The following is a 27,952-nucleotide window of genomic DNA, read 5'->3' on the forward strand; positions in this document are numbered from 1 at the left end:
ACAATATAAGTGTTTTTCAAAGAGTGTTCATCTTGTAGACTATCTACCAAAATCTTAAAAAGATTAACCTAGGAGATAGAGATAATATTCTCCTTTGTTCCTTTCTCTACTTTTCTGATTTTCCCCAACGAATATATATTTCTTTCATAATCAAGATAAAAACACGTATTTTAAATGACCCTTGTCAAATTGGATATCATTAGAATATAATCAAGTATTCCGTCTTCCTAAGTACCATAGTACTTTATTAAAATAATTCATATAATAACTTTACTTAATAAGAACACTTCTAGTGGTTAAAACAAAATTCATGCACATGGAAACATAATACATAAATTTCACTTCAGCAAGATGATCTGGAGATAAGCTCTGCCAAGTCTGGTAACAATTATCAACATAGGTAAAAAATGACTTTCCAGAGCCAGGTTAAAATACTATTATGTGAGCAAGGTAGTTCATTAAGTCAAGGATAATTTACATATGCAAGAACATTATGATGACTTAATCACACCCATGAAATGTATTTCCCTTTTCTTCTTTAGTTTTGTAATGATCCTGTCATTACCACAAGCACCACTTGAGGTTATGCGGGAGCTATTGGCATAAAGGATCTTATTACCAAGAAGCCTGTTGATTGGCACTGTAAGAGACACAAGAGCCTGAAGGGGAAAATTTCTTTCCAGATCTAAATGACACAAGCACGGAGGTTCATGACCACGTTATGTAATTAAGCCTATCAACTATAAAATCTGATATCAGTAGCTTTGTCTTCTCAATGCCAACCTCTTAGAGTCACTATGGCAACTCCCCAGGATATCTCCCTGTAGTCTTTAGGATGGAGTTTTTAAATTGAGGTTAGGAGATGTCTGGAGTAAATTCTCTGATAGTTGACTTAAAAGTCAACAGGAGCCAGAGTGGGATGTGTTTTGCCTTCAGCTCAGAGGTGACCTCTAGCAGGGAAACGTGGAAAACTATCAATCTTGTGAAGTGAGGTGAGGCGAAAAACCATGTAAGAGAAAACATGAGCTAAAACAGGAAGAAGAAATAATTACCAGGGATATCAGATTAACAGTTCATAAATATGAAGCTCAGAATGATTTCGAGATATTTTGCTCAGATTCCCGAGTTTTGATGTCACAATAAACTTGACAGTGGGAAGGAGGAGGGATTCTTTAAGTAATAAAAAGCACACAACTGCTAGGAAGAATACACAGTGCATCCCGGGTGACAATTTGACTATCAACTGGTACATAAATAATATTGTCTGCTTCTTTAAAGAAGTGGAAAAAGAGCAGTGATGCTTGCAACAATTTCATCCACTACATTTGCAAAATAATTTTGAAAACATCCCCATAAGAAAATATTATCCTTCTCATTTCACAGATGGGTAAACTGACACTGGGAGGTTAAGTGATTTTTCCATAGTGAAACAAAGTCAATGAACCATTTGGGGTTTGTTCTGAAAGTTCAACATTTTATTCTTATTTTTCCACAAAGGCGGCAGGGTCATAGTAACTTGATTACTAGTTGCTAAAGTGTGAATTAGATAACAATAAAAAATATAAATGAGTAAGTGTTTTAACAGTGAAATTTTCAGTCGCATACCTAGCTGAAATACGTCCTCATAAATTTCAGTTGTAGCATTAAAATCAAATCAGAGAGAATGTCAATATCAACTGCCCTCACAGAGCCTATCCTATTCAGAACTTCCTTTTGACAAGTATTTAATCTTTTCTTACCAGCCTAGAGAAGAAAGAAAGTGGTATTTGCTAGGGTCTTCTGCATGTGGGTTACTCTATACACACTTGCATACCTATTCCTTGTCCTTTTAGGTAGCAGATTAGGACAACTTCCCTCCATCTTGTCCCCACGTGGATTCTGACTTTAAAGAGTTATGACTTCAGTTCCCTGGGACTTGCAGCCTAAAATCCCTGCAGTCAAATAATTTAGTTTTTCCCCATAGAGAGCAAACTCATGTGGAGAATCTACTAATCTTAAATACCCTTAGGATATGTGGTTTCCCAAATCAATTCAAAAGCCAGTTTTGTAGACAGTCAAACTTCTTCTCAAGCTTTGAATTGCCTTTTACTTCTAGTTATAACCTGGAGAGAGCATCAGATTAACTGCCACTTTTCTCTTTTAACTCTTTCTGGCTCAAGGTTGTCATTTAATTCAATTTTAGAGAGTCTTTCTGAAGAAGCTACTAATTTTCCCAATTAGCAGAATCAGTATGTTACCAAAATTGAGGATTCATTTTTAGGGCATTCATTAAACAAATATTTTGGGGGACCTACCACATGCTTTGCCTTATATGAATCAACATCATCTGAAAGATGCACAGAGGAAGTTTATAAGGAGACTACAGAGTTGGGAGAATTTGCAAGAGGATATAAAGGCAGGGGAGAAGGCAGTCTGTTTGTGGTATATAACTCTTTCTTTATTCCCCCCATCTATAAGGATTTCTGAAATGCATTGGTCATATCATACTTTAAAAGGATCCTTCCTCCAGCTAAGCTCAGCCCCATCCTGGATTTCAGAGGAGTTAATCCTTGTCAAACAAGTGTATGCTCAAATGTAAGGAAATAAAACTTATCTTTGAATCAGTTTCATTGCTTAACATTCTGTATTGTGAACTGAAGCTTCCAGTGGTGCTCACTGTCCAGAAGGAAAGCATCTCCTTAGAGCAGTGGCTGGCATTATAGGGGAACTCGTGACAGTAGAAGGACCATAGTAACTCAAGTCTGCTACATTTGTTCATTGTCAAAACAGAGGGGCACAAGGAGAGACATTCCTTACTAAGGAAAAAAATATGGAAACTTAAAATCATAAAATCCTTGTTGGTATATTATCTTAAGACCTTTTTTTTTTTTTTGAAGATCTGATTGAAAATCATGAGGAGTATACATAAGATACAACAGATATAATCTAGAACAGACATATCCAATACCATTGTCAGAACCCAAAATGGGACATAAAAAAACCAACTGTGTCAAATTTATGCTCCAGAAGGGGACAAGCACACGAGACAAAAACTTTCCTTGAATATTGAGTAAATAACCCCTACCTAATCTCTCTTACATAGACAGGGCTCTGAGATGGAAAATATTTTACTTTCCATTCCTGGTCCAATTTCTTTTGGATCAACATTCATTTTAAAGATTTATTTATTTATTTTGAGAGAGAAAGAGAGTGAGAGAGAGACAGAATGGCAGGGGGGCACAGAGGGAGAGAGTGAGGGAGAGAATCTCCTGCAGACTTCCTGCATGGAGCCTGATGAGGAACTCGATCTCACAACCCTAAGATCATGACCTGAGTGGAAACCAAGAGTCGGCTGGTCAACTGACTGAGCCATCTAGGCACCCCAGTTTTCATAGTACTCTTCCTCTGTCACCCCATCTTCCACAATCACTAAGCCAATGGTAAATATATGAAAAATACAGCTAAACTTACCTGAGCGTTCACAATATTCTAGGCACTATTCTAAGTGCATTTCTTTTATAAGTGATTTACTTTTTATGCCAATCTTGTTACCCTTTCTACCTTGAAAATGCTGGAACTGATGCAAAGAGAGTTTAAATAATGTGCCCACAGTCACACAGCTGGAAAGTGCAGCAGCCAGATTCGGAACCTTCCCACCCTGTCTTCAGACCTCACATACTTAACCAAAAATAAATAAATAAATAAATAAACCTGCTTGGGAAAGAAAGTGAACTTAATTCTGACTGAGTAACTGTTATAAAATAAGCATAGAGTTTGGAATTAAACATTTCAAAGATGCATTTCAACCTTTTACATCTATTTTTAATAAGTGAAGGAACACTTGAAATTCAAGTAAAAGCTGTGATGTGCTAGAGCGGGCTCATACTAGCTCACGAGAGTCAACCGAATGTAACTTTTCTCACTTCATGCTTAATGACATGAGCTTCAAATGGACCTCAGTGAGAGTCTTTTCACTATAGAGATTGGCAAACAGCTCGTCAGTGTCTTTTTTTTTTTTTTTTTTTCCCTCCCACAGAGGCAGTTGTTAATCATTTATATAGCACACCACTGGAAAATCACCTTTAATGTGTCTTGTTGGGGCTCTTACCTACATATTTAGCATAAATAAAGGATTTTTTTGTTTGTTTTTTGTTTTTTTTCCTGAAAACCAATGAGCTCTTTCCAATGCAATAAAACTCCATTTTTGAAGTTCTTCTCTTCATATTTGGAGCCTTCTTCAGTCCCTTTTCCCCTTTATCCTCAAATCATTTTCCAAGAGTCCTTTTCCCCCTCCCACTCATCATTCTTCCAATAAAAGTCCTCTAAATTATCTTCTTTTCCCCCGCCTCTACTCTGCTAAACTGGTAGTTTTCTTAGACTGCCAAGTTTATTTCTAACTAGCATCAGGGATTGAAACCCATTTAGGCTAGTTTCAGTAGTTATATGGAAACCATTTGCTAATTTATTGCTGTGAAAGACACTTTAATGAAGAGCAATTATTCAATAGTCTGCAAAGATGGCTTTCCTGACCCTGTCTTTAAATAGCAGACAGAGAAGCTGCCATTATTCCTTTAATGTTTCTATTTCTCATATGCTTAGGGAAAAAATGGTTCAAACCGTTTCTTGTCTGGATCAGGAATTACCAAATTCTAACTCAAGTGAACAGAGTCTTGACTCCTGTTGACCTCAGTTAGTTAAGAGCTGTCCTTGCTTCCCACATTTCAAGCATGCTTTCACTGACTAACCACCAAGAACCCAACACACTGTCACGTAGTACATAAAGAAGCAAATTCTAAGATCATGGCTATCTCGACCTTGCTGACAAGCTGTGATGTGCCATCACTATAGAGGAGCAATAAACAAAGCAGTGGAGAGAGATCTTTGAAGCCAGCAGTATTGTTGAAAGAGAGCAGACAGGCAAAAATGCATGTTTGCACACTGATCCCAAAACATGGCTCTGCTTCCAAAATTGGCATCATTCAAGCCTTGCTATCTCCTGAATGAACGATGAGTGAAGGCGATGGTTTTCTCCATCTCTCTTCCTGCACTAAAGATTAAATGTGGAGCTCAACAGTGGATCCGTGCATGCTGTGCATGAGTGCTTACTAACTAAGGGCAGTAATCACCTGAGATATATCTAGACAGACAGGCAGAGGGTGAGTCTTTGCACATCTGAGAGGGCGTGAGTTACAGTCAGTGGTTTTTTTGGGTAAATGATCAACTTTTGTGGGCTATTTAACAGGAACTGAGGACCTTCATTATTTTTCTTCCTGAAAACGAGCACAACTTTCTCAGAGGAAGAACTGGATTTAACAACAGTGAAGGGAACAAATAAAAGCAAGGTGTGAAAGAATTGAAGATGTGATTGTTCCATGAGAAAGAATAGACTTCCCATGAGATAAACAATACCACATATTTTGATTCTTCCTTTGGGAATATATTTATGCTTAGAGAAAACTGTCAACTAAGTCTACAGAATTGTTTAATTCAATAGAGGTACTGGTATCTGAATCAAGTGGCATAAGTAATGCTTTGATTTGTTTTTAAATTTTTTTTGTCCTCTCAAGAACCCCATTTTAAATGCAAAATACTGACCTCATTAAGGTTCTCATATTTTGGTCATGAAAAACACAGGTGCTAAATGGATCAGTAGATACACAGTATTATTACAGGTCCTTAAATATAAGAAATGACAGAAATAGGCATTCACTTCTCAGTGAAATACAAAGGAAGGTTACTATTCTCTAGGTCTTCCCTTAGCTTTGTGTCTCCCTTCCTCCCCCTCCCTTTCATCTGTTCCATCAACAGGTTTGGGATTTATACAAAGAACCCGAATCTTAGAAAGTTCAAGATCATTCTTGTTGCTTAGAGTCTAAAAATATATCTAAATGCACACATAGCATGCTATTACTTCCACTAAATTACCAAAGGCAGTCTAAACAAATAACCTTCTAATGTGAAAGTTGTGGCTCAGTAGTTGTGTGTACCGAAACACACATTGCATACTAAAGCCTATTGGATTGAAAATCACAAATGCTATTAACACAAGCTTAAAATTCTCAAGAGAAGAGCAATAAGTGCTCTATCATGTGAGAAAGGAAATTGGAAGAAAAATTAAGACTGATAAATTAAGTGCAAAATGTTCCCACTTTTGGAATGTCCCTCTGTTCTTTAAAATACAGAATTCTCTAGCCATTTTCTCATGATTTCATTTCAGCTTTTAGGTTTGTCTAAACAACGTTAAGTATTCCGTTTTCCTAGGTGACCACATATAATTTGTTTTTCTTTGACTCTATCCTTTCAGGATTCAGCTTGTCTTATAGAGTATAACACCTGGTATCCACCTTCTGTGCCGCCCCTCTGCCCAGCCACTATGGAGCATGGCCATCAGTCTGGTGCTGCCTGCCAGTTTCCATAGAGACAGGAAGCAAGTTGGAGACCTGTGTTCCATTGCAACTGCCAGACCAAGGCAGGGAAGAAACAAAGCTGGCGGGCAGTGGGTCTTGGAAGGCCAGGAAGGTTGAAAGGGCTTTCTCCTCCTGATATCAGAGCATAGCAGTGCCAGACTGGCAGCTTCAGCAGTTACAATCCCGTAGACCAGATCCTGGTGTTCGCTATGGCCATTGTGAGGGACCCATTCTGCTCCCAACTCCTGGAGCAGAAGCTCTGTGTACTCAAAGCTTGGCCCAGGGCCTTTGCTGGCTTCTGATCCATGACAAAAGGCTCTTTCAGATTTACAGTGGCTCCCACAGCTCCTGACCCAGAGAATCATAATTCTCCTGCAGAAATTTCACCTCTCTTTCTCTTTTCCAGAATGTGTAATAGGTTTTCCTGGACACTCAAGCGGACCAGGAAACCAATGGGATTACCATTGGGTTGTTTCCAATTAACCTACACAGTGACTGTGAGTAGGTGACCCAGTTAACTATGCAACATCATACCAAAAGTAGTTACCATTTGCTGTGTCTAAGTAAGATTTATAATTAGAGTCAGTTCTTGATTTCAGGATCAGGGCTGGCCTGAAGAAATCTGTAATGTAGGTGAAATGAAACATCAGCCCCTTCCCCTACATTTCAAAAATGTTTTTGTGAGATTGTATACCTCAGCCTTCTCTATTATAGATGTTCCCAGCAGTTTTTCTTTCTACCTAAAGTAGATTTCTCCAATTTCATCCATTAATTTTATATTACTCAGCCATATCATATTTTCTTTAATTTATAAAATTCTAAGTTTCAGAGAGTATTTATAAAATCCTAGGAAATGCTGTTCTATGACAGCTTAATGTTCTTGCCTAGTGCTTGTATTGCCTCAGTATGTTTTAAAACATTATCTGATTTTTAAAAGAATGCTCAATATTTTTAAAATATATATTTGTACAAAACCAGTTCTTTTCATTCTTTGTTTGTTTTTCTGCCTACTATTCTGTGAAAATGCATAATAAACAAAAAGCTATTAAAGGGTCACGGATTCAGACTAAATGTAAATATATCAAGCTTTGCAGCTGAAATAGATTTTTGAAATAAAAACATTAAAATATATTTGTTTTCATTAATTTATCTATATTTAATTTATTCCCTTAAATGTTTTGAATCTTCTCAAAAATTCTAATTACAATTTATTGAATGAGCATGTATAGTTTTTCAAGAAAAAAATTAACTTGATGAATTGTTCACATTCATATTCATAAAGTTGTTTCTTTTCCTACTCATACAGATCTTTAAGTATTGCAATGTGGAAAAATGAAAAGCAAAGGAAATAATTTTAAAATGAAAAGGAAACTACATCTCTCACAAAGCGTTATGAAAAAATAAGAGAATTTTAAAATTACTTTTATAACTTCAAAAAATGCTAACATGTAATTATCATGCGTGTGTAAATTCATTTTATCTTTTTAGAATACTGCTTTCAGGGTGAATGCGCAAGACCTAGATAGAACTGACTAGCTTTACTTGGTAACTGATGAACATCTGAGAGGCAGCCTTCCAGAGAAAAGAAATTTATGACCACAATCACAGTCTGGTTCACAGTGAAGCTCAATCACGTAACTAAATTCTAAATTGAGATGTCAACCTGGAGGAAATATTCTGGAAAGGAACACACAGATGGTAGGACTCTTCTGAAGACAGGGTGAGGAATATAGTGCTGACTGTACAATAATCAATCTTCTGAAAGCAAAAAAAAAAAAAAAAAAAAACCCAAAACAAAAAAACCCACAATGGGTGGGACATAACTATTTAAAATTGAAGATCCTGGGGAAAACTTCAACCTGAGACAAAAGAGGGAGAAAAGGGCTCACTTCAGCAGCACATATACTAAAACTGGAATGATACAGAGAAGATTAGCATGGCTCTGCACAAGGATGACATGGAAGAAGGGGGAAATGATACCTATAATTTCCACGTCACCCTGTAGGTCTTAGAATGTCCATATACTTAAAGAAAGTAACAAATAAAGTTGAATTATGATACATTTTAGAATATTTAATAACCTCAAGGATAATTTAAAAGTCTAATAACATTGCCAGGAGCAAATTAAATGAAAAAATGTAAGAAAATAGAGCAAGCATTATTAAATCCCAACTTTAAATATACAATTGCCTAAAAAATACAAAATACAGCTAGCAAAATAAGGTAAACATAGTAAGGAATGGTATAAGTGAGAAGACAATTAGGACTTCAGTCTGGTTTTTATGCTAGCATTCCCTGATTCCAAATGAAAAAAATATATACAATCAAATTAATTGTTGCCTAATATATTGTTGGGAATTAGTGATTTTGCTTAGTTGTAGAAGATATATTTTGATAACATCTTTCTTTTGGTGCAACATACTTGCATACTCAGCAAGCATAAAATCGTATTGACTATTAGCCAAGTTGCCTATAGATTAATGTTCTGTTCATATCTTATTCTCTGCAGAAATTTTAAATAATTGCATTGGAACATTGAATAGAGATGTTCATGTAAAAGAGCAACAGAGATTCTATTTGAATTATAACTTTTTGGATTAAGGGACGTAATATGAAATTTTGAGATATCATAGATACAAGATATATCAAAGAAAAAATATGGGGCATCTGGGTGGCTCAATGTGTTAAGCCTCTGCCTTCAACTTAGGTCATGATCCCAGGGTCCTGGGATTGAGCCCCGTATCAGGCTCTCTGCTCAGCAGGGGGCTTGCTTCCCCCTACCCCTCTGCGTGCTTCTCTGCCTACTTGTGATCTTTCTCTCTCTCTCTGTCAAATAAATAAATAAATAAATAAAATCTTTAAAAAAAGAAAAAAATATGATATCAAACATGACATCCAATAATATGTAATCAGTTCACATTAGGCATATGAAGTATACACATAAACGTATATAATGTTAAGGGTTTCTGAAAAATTATCTTCACCTTCATAACAGATTTTGCCTATAAAATATCCTTCATGACATTAATTTATTCAACAAATACATTCTTTGTGCCAAGAATGTGCTTAAAATAGTAGGAGCTAGAGATAAAACTATGAACAGGCTAGAAATGTTGTAAAGTTTTGTCTTTAGAACTTACAGCCTAGATATAAGCAGTAAAACAAGAAAACAGAGGTGAACCATGAGAGACTATGGACTCTGAAAAACAATCTGAGGGTTTTGAAGGGACGGGGGGTGGGAGGTTGGGGTACCAGGTGGTGGGTATTATAAAGGGCACGGATTGCATGGAGCACGGGGTGTGGTGCAAAAATAATGAATACTGTTATGCTGGAAATAAAGAAAAAAATTTAAAAAAAAAAAAAAAAAACCAAGAAAACAGAAATTTATACAGGAAAGCCTGGCTAAGAAGGTGGTGAAATTTCAGCTGAAACCTAAATGGGGAGAAAGTCCAGCCATTTAAAAATTGCCAGAGGACAAAATGTTGGAGAGGGGTGGTCAATATTCAGAAAGTAAGTTACCTGATATAACAGATCCTAAGCAAGAGGCAGGAAAGAGGTTGACTAGTGAAGAACTGAGAACAAGACAAAACAAAAACCACTGAGTCTGGTGCATGAAAAACAACAGACTTATGGTCCAACACAAGGTAAGAAAGAATGTCAAGGTCAGGTAAAATATAAATACATAAAAATGCAGGGCTTTTAATGTCTTAGTAAGGAGCTTACATTTATTCTAACATGCAGTGGTAAGACACTGAGGAAAAAGACTCAATATACACCCCTAGAGGACACTGTTTTTTTCTGGTAATAAATCATTATTCTTAAATCAAGGATTTAAGAAATGAATCACTGTAAAAATAGTATTTATAATCTCTTATATTATTATAAGAGATAATAAATGAATATTATATTATTCATTTCTTAAATCCTTGATTTAAGAATAATGATTTATTACCAGAAAAAAACAGTGTCCTCTAGGGGTGTATATTGAGTCTTTTTCCTCAGTGTCTTACCACTGCATGTTAGAATAAATGTATCAAGCAGAGAGAGTCAATTATCATATCGTTTCACTTATTTGTGGAGCATAACAAATAGCATGGAGGACATGGGGACTTAGAGTGGAGAAGGGAGTTGGGGGAAATTGGAAGGGGAGGTGAACCATGAGAGACTATGGACTCTGAAAAACAATCTGAGGGTTTTGAAGGGACGGGGGGTGGGAGGTTGGGGTACCAGGTGGTGGGTATTATAGAGGGCACGGATTGCATGGAGCACGGGGTGTGGTGCAAAAATAATGAATACTGTTATGCTGGAAATAAAAAAAAATTAATAAAAAAAATAGTATTTATAATCAAGAACCTTATTGAGAAAATATCAAAGAATTCATTAAATTACTGGATAATCTGTAAAGGTAACTAATCTTTCTTTTTTTTTTTAATCTTACACTGTAAATAATCTGGTAAATGACTTTTACTGACTTGAGTTTGTACCAAAACAGAATTGTTACCCATAGACCCATATCCCCCTGACTCTCTGAGAGACAATTTATTCCTTATGTCCACTCTGAAATGTCATTGCTTTGGGAAGTGCCTTGTGATTAACAATGGAGAATTTCTGTTTTATTTCTTGTTTTAAAAGCTGTAGTAGTATCTGGGAGACAGGAAAGTATTGCTGGTAAACTCTCTACGGCTGTACACATTATTTTTAAAACAGTGTACTTTCTCAAAGATATATTTTCCTGAATGGAGAACAACACCATGCTTTCAAATAAATAATGAGTTCCCAAAGGACTGCAACGGAGGCAATAAAATATTTGAATTTTTCTCCTGTATACGAGTGTCTTTTATAAACTTTATAAAACAATTTTTCCTTTGATTAATATAATAGAAAAGAGTATTTTCTGTTCTAATAACAGCATTTTTATGCCCAAGGAAACTATTAGTATGTGAACCTGAGACATGTAGAAAATTCTTGATAGCAGAGGCAGAAACTTATGTTACTTTTAATTCTTTAAATGGCATATGATATTGCTGTGGACATAGTGGGCATGTATTTGTGAACACATGAAACGTGTTCAAAATGATACCACCTGAATAATGAAGTGTTGATCAATATGTGGTAACATATAAATCAACTTGGACTATTCCCTAAGGAACAAGTTCTCTTTTGAAAAAAAAAAAAAAAGTAATAACACAGTGGTTAATAGGATGTGTTTTTTACTGTTTGATCATTTCTAAATGCACAAAGATTTCATTAATGTTGATTTCACCCATCTTGTCCATGTTTACGTGCTTTGATGTTCAAGTCCTTTGTAGTGCCACATTAGATCTAGGGGAACACTGCCCTATGAGAGCAAGTGGAGACTGCTGTGGGAAAATATTAAAATGAAACTTGATACTTTGTATAGATTTGTACAGATAATTCAGCTCAAAGAATTCTACTTCTGATAAGGCAGAAAAAGAATTAATGCCATCTTCTCATATCTCTTTTTGGGGTTACTACATTTGTAATCTGTTAATAGAAAATTATAATGAATTGAAAAGTTTCAAATGGAAATTATTAAAATTAAACTTCAATAAAACAAGTTGAGATGGAATTGAAAATAGTCTCAACTGATTCCTTATATTTTAAGAATGCATGTTCTGGAAAAATGGTTGCAAAATGATAGCTGAAAAAAAAATATTGATAGCAACACCAGTCATCCCTCACTACAATATTGGAAGGAAAGGGTTAACAGCTGGTTCTTGGTCTTTCCTTTAGTTTCAGGGAAAGCCTAAAAAGTTGGCTCTTGGTTGAAACATCCTTGCAGTTCAAGGAGTTCACAGATGTATATTGGATCCAAAGTAAATGAGAACTAGGGAGGTCCTGTGTACTAGACTATGCACCTACATTTCATAGTTGGGAATATTTATTGAATAATAAATGAGGATTGACTAAATGACCTTGTACCAGAGAATGGGAACTGGTGACATAATCTTGTGAAGGCAGCATGCCTACTAAGTCATCAAAATTGAATAGACTCCAGGGGTCTCTGAGTGGCTCAGTGAGTTAAGCGTCCAGATTCTGCTCAGGTCATGATCCTGGTGGGGTTCTGGGATCAAGCCCAGCATTGGGCTCCCTGATCAGTGGGGAGCCTGCTTCTCCCTCTCCCTCTGCTGCTCCTCCTGCTTGTGTTCTCTCTCATGGTCTCTCAAACAAATAAATAAAATCTAAAAAAAAAAAAAAAAAAAAGAAAGAAAGAAAACTGAATAGACTCTAGAAAAGCTTCTCTGAGGTGTGGTACCTAAATCAACGCAGTCTAGTTTTGAATAAGGAGTAACTGCACACTCAGAAGCATTTCAGGAAGTCACAAAGCTTTGCTAGTTCTTAACATCCTTTTTGGGTCACTTGTCTTAGACCTTTGGATCCATTTGTTGTTGGATATAGCCTGTTGTGTCTCATGGATATTATCATATCCATGAAACCAAGAATTGTGCTACTGCTCTAGTAAATACCAGAATTAACCAGAATGCCAGATTAACAAAAAGTATCATTTCTGCATAGTCTATCTGCTGAGGTAAATGTTCGTCCAATAAGAACAGAGTAGTCACATTATTCATGCTCAAAACTATTCCTATTTGTTCCTGTTTCCTTTCCAGATAAGATTGAAACTAAACAGACTGCCATAGTTCATGAATTCTACATATAAATTTGTGCAACAACTGATTCTCATTTCAAATTCCTAGTTTTATATGCTTTGACAGATCTGAAACTAAAGATATATGCTGTGTTAGATAGATAGATAAATATAGTTATAAAGATAAATATAAGATATGTATTTTTCTCTATATTTAATATATAAATAAAATATATATTACATGATGCATATTATTAGTAACAGCTGATACCCCGCATTGCTTAAATTTAGATATGCATTGACTGCTGTGTTTTGCAAAAGTTTTAACACATCCTTGGAAGGCACAGATTTTTCAACTTTAGGGCACTGAATAGGATAAGCCACAGACTCAGAGAGCATTTGTAAAAACAAAACAAAACAAAACAAAACAAAATTGCAAGTGTATCAGGTATTGGCAGCAACATGGCAATAAGTTTACGCTTCTGAATACAAGTATTTCTGAAATGGCAAATGTGCGTGGTTAAAAATCAATAATTACATTTAGTAATGATTCATTAAGTTTATGTTCAGGACTATAATCCAAAATCTCACCATTTATATAATTGACCAGCTAAATTAAAGGTACCTACAAAGATGACTACGAAAAAAAAATGCACTACATAATTTCTTGACAAACTTTTTCTCACCAAGAACAACAGCTCTTCACATTAAAGGGTCAAATCTCTGTAAGCAAAGTTCTAAATGCAAAGAATCCATCATTACTCAAAATTGAATAATGAATGATAAAATTCAATAAAATCTGCTATTTGTTACAATTTGAATTTCATTAGTACTAAAGTCATAATTTATAATGCCATGATAGTTACTTTAAAAATATATAATGTTCATTTAATGAGGGAATTTTGACATGTAATATGCTCCCTTATTTTTTCTTGATTAAGCTTGTGCAGCCCCAGGGCACAGGAAATATCGACTCATATGGCAGGGTTGATAAGCATCAACTCTCCCTGCTGACTTGGGCCAGCAGGCTGCTCATGAATCCAGCAGATGTTTCTGCTATCTGGGCCAATGGAAACCTTATGGACCTTTTTTCCTTCATCTCCTCCCAGGAGCAAATGTTAACACAGCAGAAATTTGGATGGATGCCAAATAGAAAGCAGAAGTGTTGGTGAGAAAATAGGGTACACTCTTATCCATAAATAGTGGTCATCAGTGGTTTGAATTGAGTATTAAGCCATTTTAATGGCTTATTTTTGTGCATTAGCTACTTCATTTAACCAAATCCCTATAAACACTTCTGTTTATAACATAATACAACAACATTTGTCCAAACACATAGATCTAATCCTTGAATATGCTAATTGTTTTAAGATACAAACCAGAAAAAAAAAAAGAATCTGAATATAAAAAGTAGGACAGTTGTTTATTTCTAATATTTTTCTTATATGAATGGAAAGCTACCTAATTGTCAACTTGCAAATTACTCAACTTAATTTACATTTTGTTGATGTCATGTTAAAAAAGTAGCAATAGCAGGCTCAGTTTTGATAAGAATTACCAAGAAAAAAAAACAATTAAAGGATTAATCTTAGCACTCTTTATTGCATATCATTCTTGTTTAGCTGAATTTTAAATATATACTTTCAAGAACCCAGTCTGTTTAAATTCCCATAGTTGTCCCTTATCTGTGTCTCTATCAGGCCACCCACACTGACCCAGTGAAGTGTCCATCAGTCTTGTAAGATTTAGATTTTATTACCTATATTCAAATTCTGTATTTTAGAATTCTCTCTTGCCTTTATGTAAGTTTTCTCCCCTAACCAACACATTAATTTAAAGGGAAAGTTTTAAGAGGTGACACATGTTACTGAGACTCCTAAACTATGTATTGCCCCCATTTATTATAATATAACAGGATATATTTCCTGCTGACACAGGGGTAAAAAGTTAGGAAAGAAATCTGAATAGAGAAATAATTTACTATTCATTAATTTTTTCTTATTCTAATATTATTTATTGAACACCTACTATGAGTAAGACATGTGACTTACTCATAAACGCAAGTGAAAAGAACTGAAGTGTAGAAGCATACTACATACTATAATACTTGATAGGAGTTGTTTCAATAAGGTCAACATTGACAATGTCCTATGATATACTCTATCCACTCAAAAAGCAATGTTGAGTAGGTGCTTGACAGAAGACTTGTTTTCATTTGTTTCCATGATTACTTTAGAAAGGGCATGTCTTTCTGAGTGAAGTAGCAATGTGTAAGTAGCTAAGAAGTATTGGCAGTATTTTAAAATGCTTCCTGTGCGTGGCACTTATAGGTGTCATAAGAAAAGACACTCGCTCATATAACTATCCAATGCCAAACGTTTAATAGTTTTCCCCCTTGTACTCCAATTGTCAGAAATGTAATTTTAAAATTCCTTCAAGGATTTTGTGGGTATTACTCAGCTTTGTTAATGAGAATAGAAATTCTGGTCCAGAAAGCTGGCAAACATAGCCATGAGACAGAGACACTATAGAGATTTAATTGCCTACAAAAGTATTCTTTGCAAGCTGTGCAAACACTCCTTGCTTAAATAAGGAATCAAGATGATGGAGATTTTACATCTTAGTGAAACAACCACAGACACAGTTTCTGGTTTTTGTAACGAAAAAAGCCTCACCAAATAGGCTATCTTTTCATTATTTATATTGTTTTTGAAAAAGAAGACTTTAAAAATCTTTCAGAAGGCTCATAATTAATGAAATAACATAAAATAAAAGAATCAATTATAGGTTCATACATACATCATATAAGACAATCAAAATATTGTGTGTTATGAAAGAAATAATGGAATATAGAACCTAAGGGTGGAGAGAGGCACTTAAATCCATATTCCAAAATTAACAAAATCATTCTAATTCTAGTTATTGCCCTAATAATCCTAGCATATATTAAGTAATCAAAACTATATGTTTAAAATTGTCAATTATTTCAGTATTAAAATAATTTGTGGTTTAAAAATAACAGCAAGATAGAAAAGAATGACAGCAACAATTAAAGACCAACTGATGAGAGACAAATGAAAAGAAGACATGAGAATCACTTTGGTTTTCCAGATAGATGAGAGAATAGATGGTGGTGTCACTAATTAAGATCTAGGCACAAAAGTAAAAGTAGTGTATCTGTTAATTTTTTTCATTTTAGCAAACCACCCCAAAACAGTGCCACACATCATCTACCATTTTTGTAATACACAGTTCTGTGAAGTGCCAGTTTGTATTGGGCTTCACTGGACAGTTCTTATAATCTTGGCTGTGCTCCCTCAGACATCTATGGTCAATTACCAGTCATCTGCTTTTGGGGACTCTGCTTCTGGGGATAGGCTGGCTGTCATCTGGGATGACAGGTGGTGACTGGGCTTGATATCATGGCTCCTAGCTCCCAAGACAACAGCCCAATGAACAAGCAGTTTCCAAGACTCTCAAGTTTGTTTCAAGTCCATTGGCCAAAACTAGTTACAGGGTTAAGCCCAGAATCAATGTAGAAAGTGACCACCCAAGCAAACAGATGTAGGGTAATGTGAACAAAACAGCAGCTACTGGACAGACTAAAGTAGTTGATTATTGAAGAGAGAATGGTACATCTAAAGGCAGGGGAGAAATTAAGAATGAAAGTTTTTCATACTACAAATATTGCAGGAAAACCAAGTTTATAGAAGATCAGAGTCATGTTCATGGGGAGTGACCACCAATATGACTCAGGGGCTTTGCCATAAAAAGATTAATTGAAAAAAAATGAAAGGAGAAAGCAGAATGCAATATTTTAGAAAATGAGAGGTGATCAAATGAAGATATTAAGTGTAATTAACACCTTCGAAGAAACTTGACAATGAGATTAAACAAAAGTGATTGAAGAGAGAATACAGAATTTGAGGCAGATTTTTGTTGTTTTATTATTTACTTCTTTATACAACTTAGTAGCAATTATGCTGTATAATCTTCATTCTGACTTGGATGACTTCTGTCTGTTCTATGGAAAATTATTTCATAAATGTTCACTTTGATCCACAAGGCAGACTGAAAAGAGTAAGAATAACTAGTACCAGTATTTTCCTACTTCAGGAAAGGCATCTCAAAACAGGTGCTTATTTTTAGATAAGTAGTTACTGTTATTTGTTGGTCAGCACAGTCTTTTTTTTTTTAATAAATGTGTTGGCCTGATGTCCACACTTTTTTACCCCATCGCAATATTAGCAAAACTTAAATGAAAATAAAAATATAACGTATTATAAAGGTAAATAAGAGTACACCTCACCTCACCTTACAGATTTCTCTTAAATAGTCTTGATCTTTATTTTGGAAATGTTATTCATTTTTAAGTGCCGTGGAAGCCCAAGAAACACTTTTTTTCTTTATGGTACATTGATAAATATGCTACTGGCCCACTAGATATTTCTCAATCTCTCACATCTTTACCAGTATAATCATTGTTAACCTACCTGTTGTACTATTTACTTCTGTTCTTAAAATAAATAATTAAGGAAATCTAATAGAAAACATAAGGAAATAAATGCAGTTTCTCATGGACTAATAATCTTCACAAATGTACATATGTCCACTTTTCTTTACACATATGGTAAGAACACAATATCTACAGATGTGTAGTAGCATATAGAGAATAATAAAAAAGATGCTCATGTTGAACAAGGGAGAATTTAGTCATGGTATGATTGTTTCTGAGAGTTGCCTTACAAATATGAAGTCATCTAAAAATAAATTTTATGTTTAAAAGAAAACATTGACTGCAAAAAAAAATCAAATTATATAAAAGAACTCACATTCTCTTTTGATAAAAAATATGACCCATACAGGGCACCTGGGTGGCTCAGTTAGTTGAGTGGTTGCCTTTGGCTCGGGTCATGATCCTGGAGACCTTAGATCTCGACCCCGTATCGGGGTCCCAGCTCTATGGGGAGTCTACTTCTCCCTCTGACCTTCTTCCCTCTCATGCTCTCTCTCACTGTCTCTCAAATAAATAAATAAAAATCTTTCAAAAAAAATATGACCCATATATACCTATGGTCATGAAATACCTAGAATCTCCTTAAGTATTCTGCTCATAATCTTATAAGTGGACAATGGCTTAAGCAAAATTCCATCTTAGATTTAACAGTGATTAAATCTAATCAAGTCATAAGTCCTCTTGTGCTGAAGGAAAGTATGAACTATCATGTGCATTTGGCAAGAGGGATTTATTTGTGTATTACACAATGAAAATAATGTGTATGAAGAGAGTGTCCTTAAAATGGCATGCAAATATTTCTTCTCAGATGGCTCCAGATAGTTAAATGCACAAGTAAAAGTGAACTGCAGGGGCACCTGGGTGTCTCAGTGGGTTAAGCTTCTGCCTTCGGCTCAGGTCATGACCTCAGGATCCTGGGATCGAGTCCCACATCGGGCTCCCTGCTCAGCAGGGAGCCTGCTTCCCCCTCTCCCTCTGCTGCTTCCCCAGTTGTGCTCTCTCTCCTTCTCTCACTCTCTGTCAAATAAATAAATTCTTAAAAAAAAAAAAAGTGAACTGCAAAGCAGCTTTAGGAGAAAGGGAACCTGAGGCTAAACAAGTAGAGCAACAACTAAGAAAAAACAATAGGAGGTGAGTGCATCATATATACATATATATATATATAATATGAATTATATTAATAATAAAACAATTATTTTTATGCAGAACTGTGTATATATACATATTGATGCTGAAATATTCCTTCAACAGGAAATAGAAATGGCACTCTTTCTAAATGATGATTTTCAGTAAGTGCATTTTTAACCACCAAATAGTAAAAACACATTAACAATTCTATTTTCATCTTCTTCTTCCCCCCAAACTTTCCAAAAGATTTTCTTTTGCTAGAGTTATGCTAGCTACATTAGATCCCATCCAAATGGATATCTTAGATCACTTTTCTGATCTCTCTGATATGAGGAATTTGAGAGGCAGGGCAGAGGGTTGTGTGGGGAAGGGAGGGAAAAAAAAAATGAAACAAGATGGGATTGGGGAGGGAGACAAACCATAAGAGACTCTTAATCTCAGGAAACAGACTGAGGGTTGCTGGGGGCTGAGGGGGAAGGTTAGGGTGGCTGGGTTATGGACATTGGGGAGGGTATGTGCTATGGGGAGTGCTGTGAATTGTGTAAGACTGATGATTCACAGACCTGTACCCTTGGGGCAAATAATACATTAAATGTTAATATAATCTAATAAAGAAAGAAAGAAAGAAAGAAAGAAAGAAAGAAAGAAAGAAAGAAAGATCAATAAGAATTTTCCTACTATTCCCTGGCTGAGGTGTTAAAAGGGTAGGAATCCATACCTATGCATACTTTGCCAAATGCATATGAGATGGGATGAAACAATAGTGAGTTCATCCACTTTGATTTTAAAGTTTGCTTCCTAAAGATTGTTCATCATTTCTTGTGGTCCTAACTCCTATTTCTGTTCTAAATTGGGACACTTGAAAAGGTATTCTACAAATTAGTTTGGCTATAAGTTTGTCAATTTAAGGTAAGTTTTTTATTGAGCACTGATTTTATATATTTTTATTGAATGATGTAAATTGTGGGGAAACTATAATGAAATTTTATTTTAATCAGAAATATTGGAATAGGAAGGTAAGACAGTAAAAAAATAACTAAGAAATATGGGAAAAGGTAAGAGGAGAAGAACCAACCATGAAAACATGAGTTTAAAATACAGCAAATAAGCTCCATGCAACTAGATACATTAGAATGTCATGAGAAGAATGTCATAAGGAATTTATTTATGAAAATGATAATGCAGAAATACAAAATGAAAAATTTGCATAAGTAGATGAAAGTTAGAGAAAGAAATATATGCATATTTATGTACACTTTGGAAATATAATAAGCAATGAATTTGAGATGGTTTAAAAGGAAACATGAATAAATAATGTATAACCTGATTTATACTAGAGGAACAAATAAACAGGAATGAATTAAATTGTGATTCAAAGACCATATCAAATCAAGTCATATTATTTAGCAGAACTTTCAGGCATACAAAAGATATATCCCATTTTTCAAATATTTTACATATAACAAAAGTTGTATGGGATTCATATTCCTCTTTCAACATGGGAATCTTTGAGTAAATAGATATAATCAACATAATTGGTAAGTAAAAACAATTACCCCTGGGCATTTATTTATGAAAGATACAAGAAATTTAAAAAAATTGTTAAAAATGCTTTACCACTTATGTTGAAATAATTACGTTTTCCTGATCCACAAAATGTAGCCCCTCTAAGTAAAGAGCAGAAATAAGTTCAAGATGTATATTATTGTCATCAACAGCATGAATAAAAGTAAGTCATAAATTTTAAAGTAAATAGATAGGGAATGGCAAGGTGGAAATTTCAAACTAGATCTCATATTAAATACTTTTCTATTCAACTATCTATCCTGAAACAATTTTTTCAGGGTCCACTGTATGCCAAACATTATAACAGGCATGGAGTTTTAAGATGATAATAAAAATGAAAATGATGATTTGAGTTCAGTAATGCACATGAATTTGAGAGATCCATGTAGTAGTATTTAATAAAACATTATTCTCTCTCTTTCATATTCTTCTTAAGACGAATGTCCTTTTTTTCAAATCTTAAGTGCCACCAGGTCTCTTTTATCATAAACAAGTTAAAGATGCATTTTTTCTATCGATACATTTAATGTTCTCAATACAGAAAGACTACACTAAACCTAGAATGAATGATGCTTTCCCATTTGATACTTGTTATTAATTTTAGTTAATTAAATAAAAACTTATCAATTAAAACTTCATTTTCCTGGAGTAACAGTAGTAAAGGCAAAATTATGATTTTACTATGAAAATCGCTTATATATTTTCATTACACACAAAAAATGAATTCATAGATTTTTTTAAAAATTGCTGAAATATAAGCAACTGGCTTGTATATTGATATGTGCATTAAGGTAATTTTCTAGATCAGCGAATTCATGTTAGAAATGGTTGCCTGTACTAAAAATCCTTTAATAAAAACCTTCTACTTTTTAAAGTACTGAATTATTTTAAAGGTAATTTAGTACCTAATAACATGTAGGCGTGAATGAATTTATTTGAATAGCAACTAAACCGAGCATGGTTTTCTCATAAGTGAGAATGTAATTCGTCTGGCATGTCAGTGAGTAAGTTTATTGTATTAGATTGTATGTAACTGAAATAATGGAAGATCAACCTCTAGTAATCTTGTAATACACAAATTCACCTAGTGTAGCATCAAATCTATTTTATAGGGTATAATTTGAAAGAATTAAAAATACATAAGAGCTAAAGAACAGAAGTCTGCATAGACAGAAAACTCAGTTTATACAATTCTGAAGGAAAATGATTATCTTAAGGCATTCTGAATGGATTTTTTCAGGCTTACATAGCTACAGCATAGTCATCAAAACTTGTTAAATGCTATGCAAATCTCTTCAGCTCTGTATGTAAGACCTGGGCCAGGTACCAGCATATTATTAATTCCTACAGTAATAGAACCAATGCTATCAGTAGTAATGCCATTATGCTATTATAGAGCGAAAAGCTTTTAAAGTAGGATAACTTTAATTGTTTTGCAGAAATGCCAATGCTCTCTTTTTTAGGATTTGAAATAATTGTAAAGTTTACAAAATAATTCTGGTAAATGAGCATTTAAAGGTTTGGGTCTTAACTTGTTATTTGATACTTCAGTTCTTTAGTCCTCTACATAGATACCTTTAAAAGTACATGCTTATTAAACATTCTTGTTTAACATTTGTTACATGTTTAACATATTAAACATTCTTATTAACATTTGACTTTGCTTGCACCTATTTTTAATGGAGGTTTATTAAAATTACATGAGGAAATTGCTATAGGGAAGAACTTATTTTCATCATTATTGGTGTATGTATGTGTATGGGTGTATGTATGTGTGTGTGTATACATATAAATGCAGAGAGTCATGTGTTATGTGTGTCTATATATGTGTATTTTCTAGATCCAACTGACTAGTAATAATTTAGCTACACACACACACAGAAAAGCTGAATGAAAACTTCTTCAATCATTTTTGAATATTATGAAGATTTATCACCCTGAGACTGGTGGACCTGCTGGCTATTAACTATAAACTATTCAACTTAGCTGCTTTCCAGTATTTTCATGGTCTTCTGAATGCTAAGAACAGTTACCAATGTTATCTAGAATAACTATAGCACACGATGTTATGTCTGACTTGAATAAGATGATCTGTTAGGATGAAAGACTTCATAATCCTTTGGGAAAATAAAGACTAAAAATGAAGCCTTAAAGAAAACTTTTTAATTTTTCTAATTCCAGAGTTTTTCTCAGCATAAAAAAACTAGTAATCTGCCTGGGTGCATAAGACTGATAAAAATGTTCATGAGGATACTATTTTTGCAGCTGAAAGTAATAAAGAATGGGCATTAAATAAAATATACCATGAAATTGTTTTTATAAATGAAAACTTTTCAATATGTTTATATTAAAATATATCTTTGTTTAGGCTGTTTTGCATATGGTGACTGTACTACTACATATAAATATTTCATTAAATCTTCCTCTTTAAACTGCTGAAAATAATTGCCTTTCTTTTATGAATTGCTTCTTTCTCATGACAAGAAATTCCACTATGAATTACACCATATAAAATGTCTTTAAGCTATTCATATTAAATTTAAAACATCCATATGCATATGAACTCAAATGAATAATATTTTTTGCTTTGTCCATCTAAACTAAGAGGCTGTGCATTTGTTTGTTGATAGACAACATCTATTGTGTCTGTTCTTAGATTCTTTGGTAAAATTTTAGCTAGAGCTAAAAGTCATATTCCTCAGAGAATGTGAAAGGATGCAGAGGAAATGTGGTGGGAGGTTAAATGGGGATAAAAACATATGTTTATAAAAAATAAAAAATTAAAAAAAAAAGAATACAAGAAAAATGCAGGCAAAGAATACCATGAAAGTGCTAAAGCTATGTATTAAGGGTTATCAAAGACAAGTTTCTCAAATTTAAGATAATTTTCAAAGCTAGAAGTATATGCCTCAAAAATGAAATTCATGTTTTTCTTCCTAGGAACAATATCTTCTCTTTAAAAAGAAAATATCTCATCTATTGGACTTACTGTAATTATTATTTAAAATAAATTATAGCATCTCATCAACTTTCAGTCTTTTTCATTCATTAAACACACATTTATACATATTACTTTAATATTTACCATTTAAAAATGCATTGATCTTACTATGAGGTATCAGGAATGATCAATATTGAAATGGACCCTAACCTTCATGAAACTTTCTTTTTTTCTTTGTTGGAGATTTTTATTTATTTGAGAAAGAGAGAGAGACCTAGCAGTGGAGAGGGGAAGAGGGGAAGAGAGAGAGAGAGAGAGAGAGAAGCAGACTTCCTGCTTAGCAGGAAGCCCAGTGCAGGTGCTGGGATCATGACCTGAGCCCAAGGCAGAAGCTAACCCACTGAGACACCCAGACAATCTCTTTATGTAACTTTATTTTATTTTTTTTTAAAGATTTTATTTATTTATTTGTCAGAGAGAGAGCGAGTGAGAGTGAGCACAGGCAGACAGAGTGGAAGGCAGAGTCAGAGGGAGAAGCAGGCTCCCTGCGGAGCAAGGAGCCCGATGTGGGACTCAATCCCAGGACGCTGGGATCATGACCTGAGCCGAAGGCAGCTGTTTAACCAACTGAGCCACCCAGGCGTCCCTCTTTATGTAACTTTAAAGCACAGAAAAATCAAGGACATTAAACCAGTAAGCAGCAATCTCCAGTCTCTCTCTGAATGATGTTGTATATGATTGATCAAATCTCAGATAAAAATGTGCCTGCAAGCTTTAACATTGCATAGAAAAGTGATAAGTCAACAAAGTAAATACTCAGTAAGTGATTAATACATATGCATTTTTGACCAGTAAAAGACTGTTTTTTTTTGTTTTTTTTTTTGTTTTTTTTTTTAATTTTTATTTTTTTTTTATTTCCAGCATAACAGTATTCATTATTTTTGCACCACACCCCGTGCTCCATGCAATCCGTGCCCTCTATAATACCCACCACCTGGTACCCCAACCTCCCACCCCCCGTCCCTTCAAAACCCTCAGATTGTTTTTCAGAGTCCATAGTCTCTCATGGTTCACCTCCCCTTCCAATTTCCCCCAACTCCCTTCTCCACTCTAAGTCCCCATGTCCTCCATGCTATTTGTTATGCTCCACAAATAAGTGAAAAGACTTTTAAGTGACCATTTCTCTTATCTGAAAATAGAGATTTGAAAATACAGGTACTTTTGTGGTTGGGTTAAGTATACTAAAGGTTCACTTAGCATCATGTTATTATACAGGGATAGCTAAGCTATTCATGAAAATGCTATCTTCACCTTCCTGTTTGCCTTTACAGCTGGACTGCATTGCCTATCTTACTTTTTAATTAAGTGTGACCATATCATTACACGACAAAAGATTGTGAGCTGAGGAGATTGTTTATTTTGTAGGCTTGACCCACTAAGACATCCCAAACACTTTGCCATGTTCCCCTCCCATTCTGGCTGACTATGTGACTGGCAGATGGGCAATGAAATCCAGGAGGTTTTTGTGTCTCTTCGTTTTTTTTTCCTTAAAGAAGATGACAAAGCCCTTTCTAGTCTGTTTCTGAAGGAGGAGGACCAGGCCTCAGATCAAGAACACTCATATCTTGTTAATAAGTGAACAAGCAGAAAAAAATATCTTGAATATATTATAACCATCGCACAGTATGTGTTCTTTTTGTTATAGCAGCTAATGCTACCTAATATATTTATTAAGGGAATCACCCAATAGAAAGAGCATATTTTTTAGCTGGCAACGAAAATGAAGATGAGAATTTAGAGTGAAAAAAAAATGAAGAAAACTAGAGATGAAAACAAAAAGAGAACTGAATTGCTAAACACTAAAGATTGTATTCAGCAGTGGTAAGTGATAACCCAAAATGTGGCTTCTAAATGAGACCAAGAAAGATGTGAAATATAAACAGGTGGTTGTTGTTGATCCTCAATAGCATTTTGTATTTTGAGGTCTATATAAATATCTCTTCCCCTAAACTGAACTTCTTACTTAGTCCCTGGCTGCCAGTATTCTTGCTAAGGGGGGAAAAAAAAAAAGTTACCGTTCCCTAACAATACTTAATTTTTAACTGGTAGTTTGGAATTCTGTAGTAAACTGTATATTTGTTATTAAAGACTACACCAAAGGAAGTAAAATTGGGTTAGAAATATAGAAATGTATTTTGTTTCTGAGAAGCAGTGTCTATCTTCATTCAAGGTTTTTATTGAAGAACTGAGGTATTCTATGAATTTTGCTTGACAAACATATGCACATAGGAGACTGAGACAATGTACACCTAAAATGCGCATACATATATTTAAATACAGACTTAAGCAGGTGAAGACAAATTTCAATATTAAAATGCAACACCTTCGAAGCTAAAAATCACTGAAAAGAGCTTAATGATAAAATAAAATCAGTTAACACTATGAAGGTTCTCGCTCTCTCTTTTTTTTTTTTTTAATACAAATGCATGTGAGTGTCTTGTCTTGCACAGTTTTAAAACGGGTCCAACTTGTTTAATGTTTTATAAATTCTTTGGTTAGGAACGATCCTGCTAACCTCATCTTTGTTCTCTCCCCATGATATTTTCATTTGCCTCCAAAAGTGTCAGAGGTGCACAGATTCTTTTATCAATACATTTTACACACACACCAAAAAAAAAAAAAAAAAGGAAAAATACAATACTATACCAACTTGTAAAGGTTCAGTGCATTTACTACCCCTTTTGCTGAAAAACTTCACCTTTCTTGATTTATGACATTCTAGTTCAACTTGGAAAAAAATGAAACCAGTTCTTTCTGATCATTGACAAAACACTCTTAGGAAAGATCAAAATCTCTTCTTCAGCTCATTATAGATCAGCTATCTAGACAGATAGAACATGAAGAAAGACAGATATTGCATTTTGGAAAAAAAATGCTTTTCAGAAATAATTCTATCAGCACACCATAAATTTCTAGTCTGTTCTCCATTTCTTTTTGAATATTTACCTGCAAAGCAGAAGCCCTTTTTGAATTCCTTTCTTCATTCTCACCTAGCTCTCTTCTTCATTTTTCCTAAGTATGTCATTCTAATACATTTATAATGTTTAAAAGCGTATAACACATAAGTAAAAACTTAAAACCTGAGGCGAGACTAAAGTTTTTAGGACAGGGTGTATAATATCAACCAGATATATATTTTCCTCAACTACTGTATGGGGCTTGTTAAGCAAGTTAAGTTCCCCCCATCCAGATAGTACAAAAATACTGAATTCTAGAATATTCCTCGAGAATCTTTTCAGTTCATTCAGACTTAAGGTAGTAAATACATATTCTGTTAATGCATCCATAGGAACATTAATTTTTATTCCACTTCTCTGGAGAGATATTGATTGATTCGTGGATTGACCAATAAGTTTAAGAAGTTCAGGAAATGCTGTTATTCTAACATGATAATTACTTAATGTTACTGAATCAATGAACTGTAGCCTACACTTCACTGAACAAAATGCTCCTGTTCTAATTTAGATTGATAAAGTGCTCACTTCCAGGGCTCACACACCTTTGCAGAAGAATTATTGTTTTCTGATTCATAAAAATAAGAGGGTTATCTTATTCCCTGTGAAAAAGGGGTTAGAGACCCATAGAGGAGCACATATCTGACATCTATCATGGGACACACTGTGGATGACATTTAGCCCAGACCACAAAGTCTAAGCAGTACATCACTGCATTGTTAAACACAAATGCAAAAGCATTGTACGACTGCCCTTGCTGTGAAGCAAATTATCGAAGTGTGTGGAAAAACATGTCTGGATTTAGAAGAGGGGAAAATCATTTGTAGGCCTTGAATGAGGGCATCAACAAGAAGAAAATGACCACATTTAGTGGAAAATGAAGAATTAGAAGGGTTCTCCAGAGACTACAGTTCAATGTCTTTATTTTTCCCATTATATGTCATCCCCTTGCCATTTTTTAACTGGGTAGGACTTCCACATATTTCTAGAATGGCAATCGGTTTTTATAGTTCACCCTACTACCATATAAAATAATTACATTTGGATATGTTGTTAGTGGTGTTTCATTTTTACTGGTTCATACAACAGTGTGAAGTTACTTAAAATTCTAGCATCCTTCCCAAATAAGCACATAGCACTGGGTTTTCCCCTAGAAGTGACATTAAAGATTGTGCAATTTTACTTTGTCATGTTCCAAATGAGAACACCAAGGCCTCCAGAGGTGAGGTAACTGCCACCATGGCACAATTTGTTACTGGTAGGGTTGGCCAAGAAACCGAGTTTCCTGCTTCCTAGTCAACTATCCTGTTTCTACAACATCCCATTGAAAGATACTGCAGAATAGCTGTTTTTTTTTTTAATGAACTGCATATAAATTTGCAATGAGCAAGTACATTTCATTTGAACTCATATTTTTAATTGAGCCATCAATATTTTATGTTCTAGCAGCCAAATACCAAACAAAGTTAGTTATTTTTTTTCTTCTTTCTTTTTCATTGAAGTCAGAGCATTGCAATGTAGATGTCACAAAATACTGCATTTTTTACTTACAGGAAACAATAGGACAAAACCAAGCACTGTTATTTATTAAAATGAAATAAAGTGGCAGTTCTTGTTAACATGTGAAATATCAAATTAGTATATAAAATAAATAGAGGAACAAATTAAGCCTGGAAAAGATAGCATTTCTCTAATGAAGTATTTTTATATAACTTTTATAGGATAACTAATTTTATGATATAGGATTATCTGAAAAAGAAAAAATATATAAATGTACATATATTTATATAC

General features: G+C 34.4%; 1 protein-coding gene and 1 non-coding gene across 4 annotated transcripts in view; one reads left to right on the forward strand and one right to left on the reverse strand.

Moving 5' to 3' along the window:
* CADM2 (cell adhesion molecule 2) overlaps positions 1-27,952 on the reverse strand; it is a 1,075,448-nt gene that overhangs the window by 258,687 nt on the left and 788,809 nt on the right. The gene's annotated exons all lie outside the window — the stretch shown is intronic.
* LOC116581428 lies at positions 8,268-8,374 on the forward strand. Its single transcript, XR_004282059.1, has one exon. It is a non-coding gene; the product is annotated as a U6 spliceosomal RNA (small nuclear RNA).

Source organism: Mustela erminea, chromosome 1 (genome assembly GCF_009829155.1).
Source record: "Mustela erminea isolate mMusErm1 chromosome 1, mMusErm1.Pri, whole genome shotgun sequence".
Classification (NCBI taxonomy): Eukaryota; Metazoa; Chordata; class Mammalia; order Carnivora; family Mustelidae; genus Mustela; species Mustela erminea.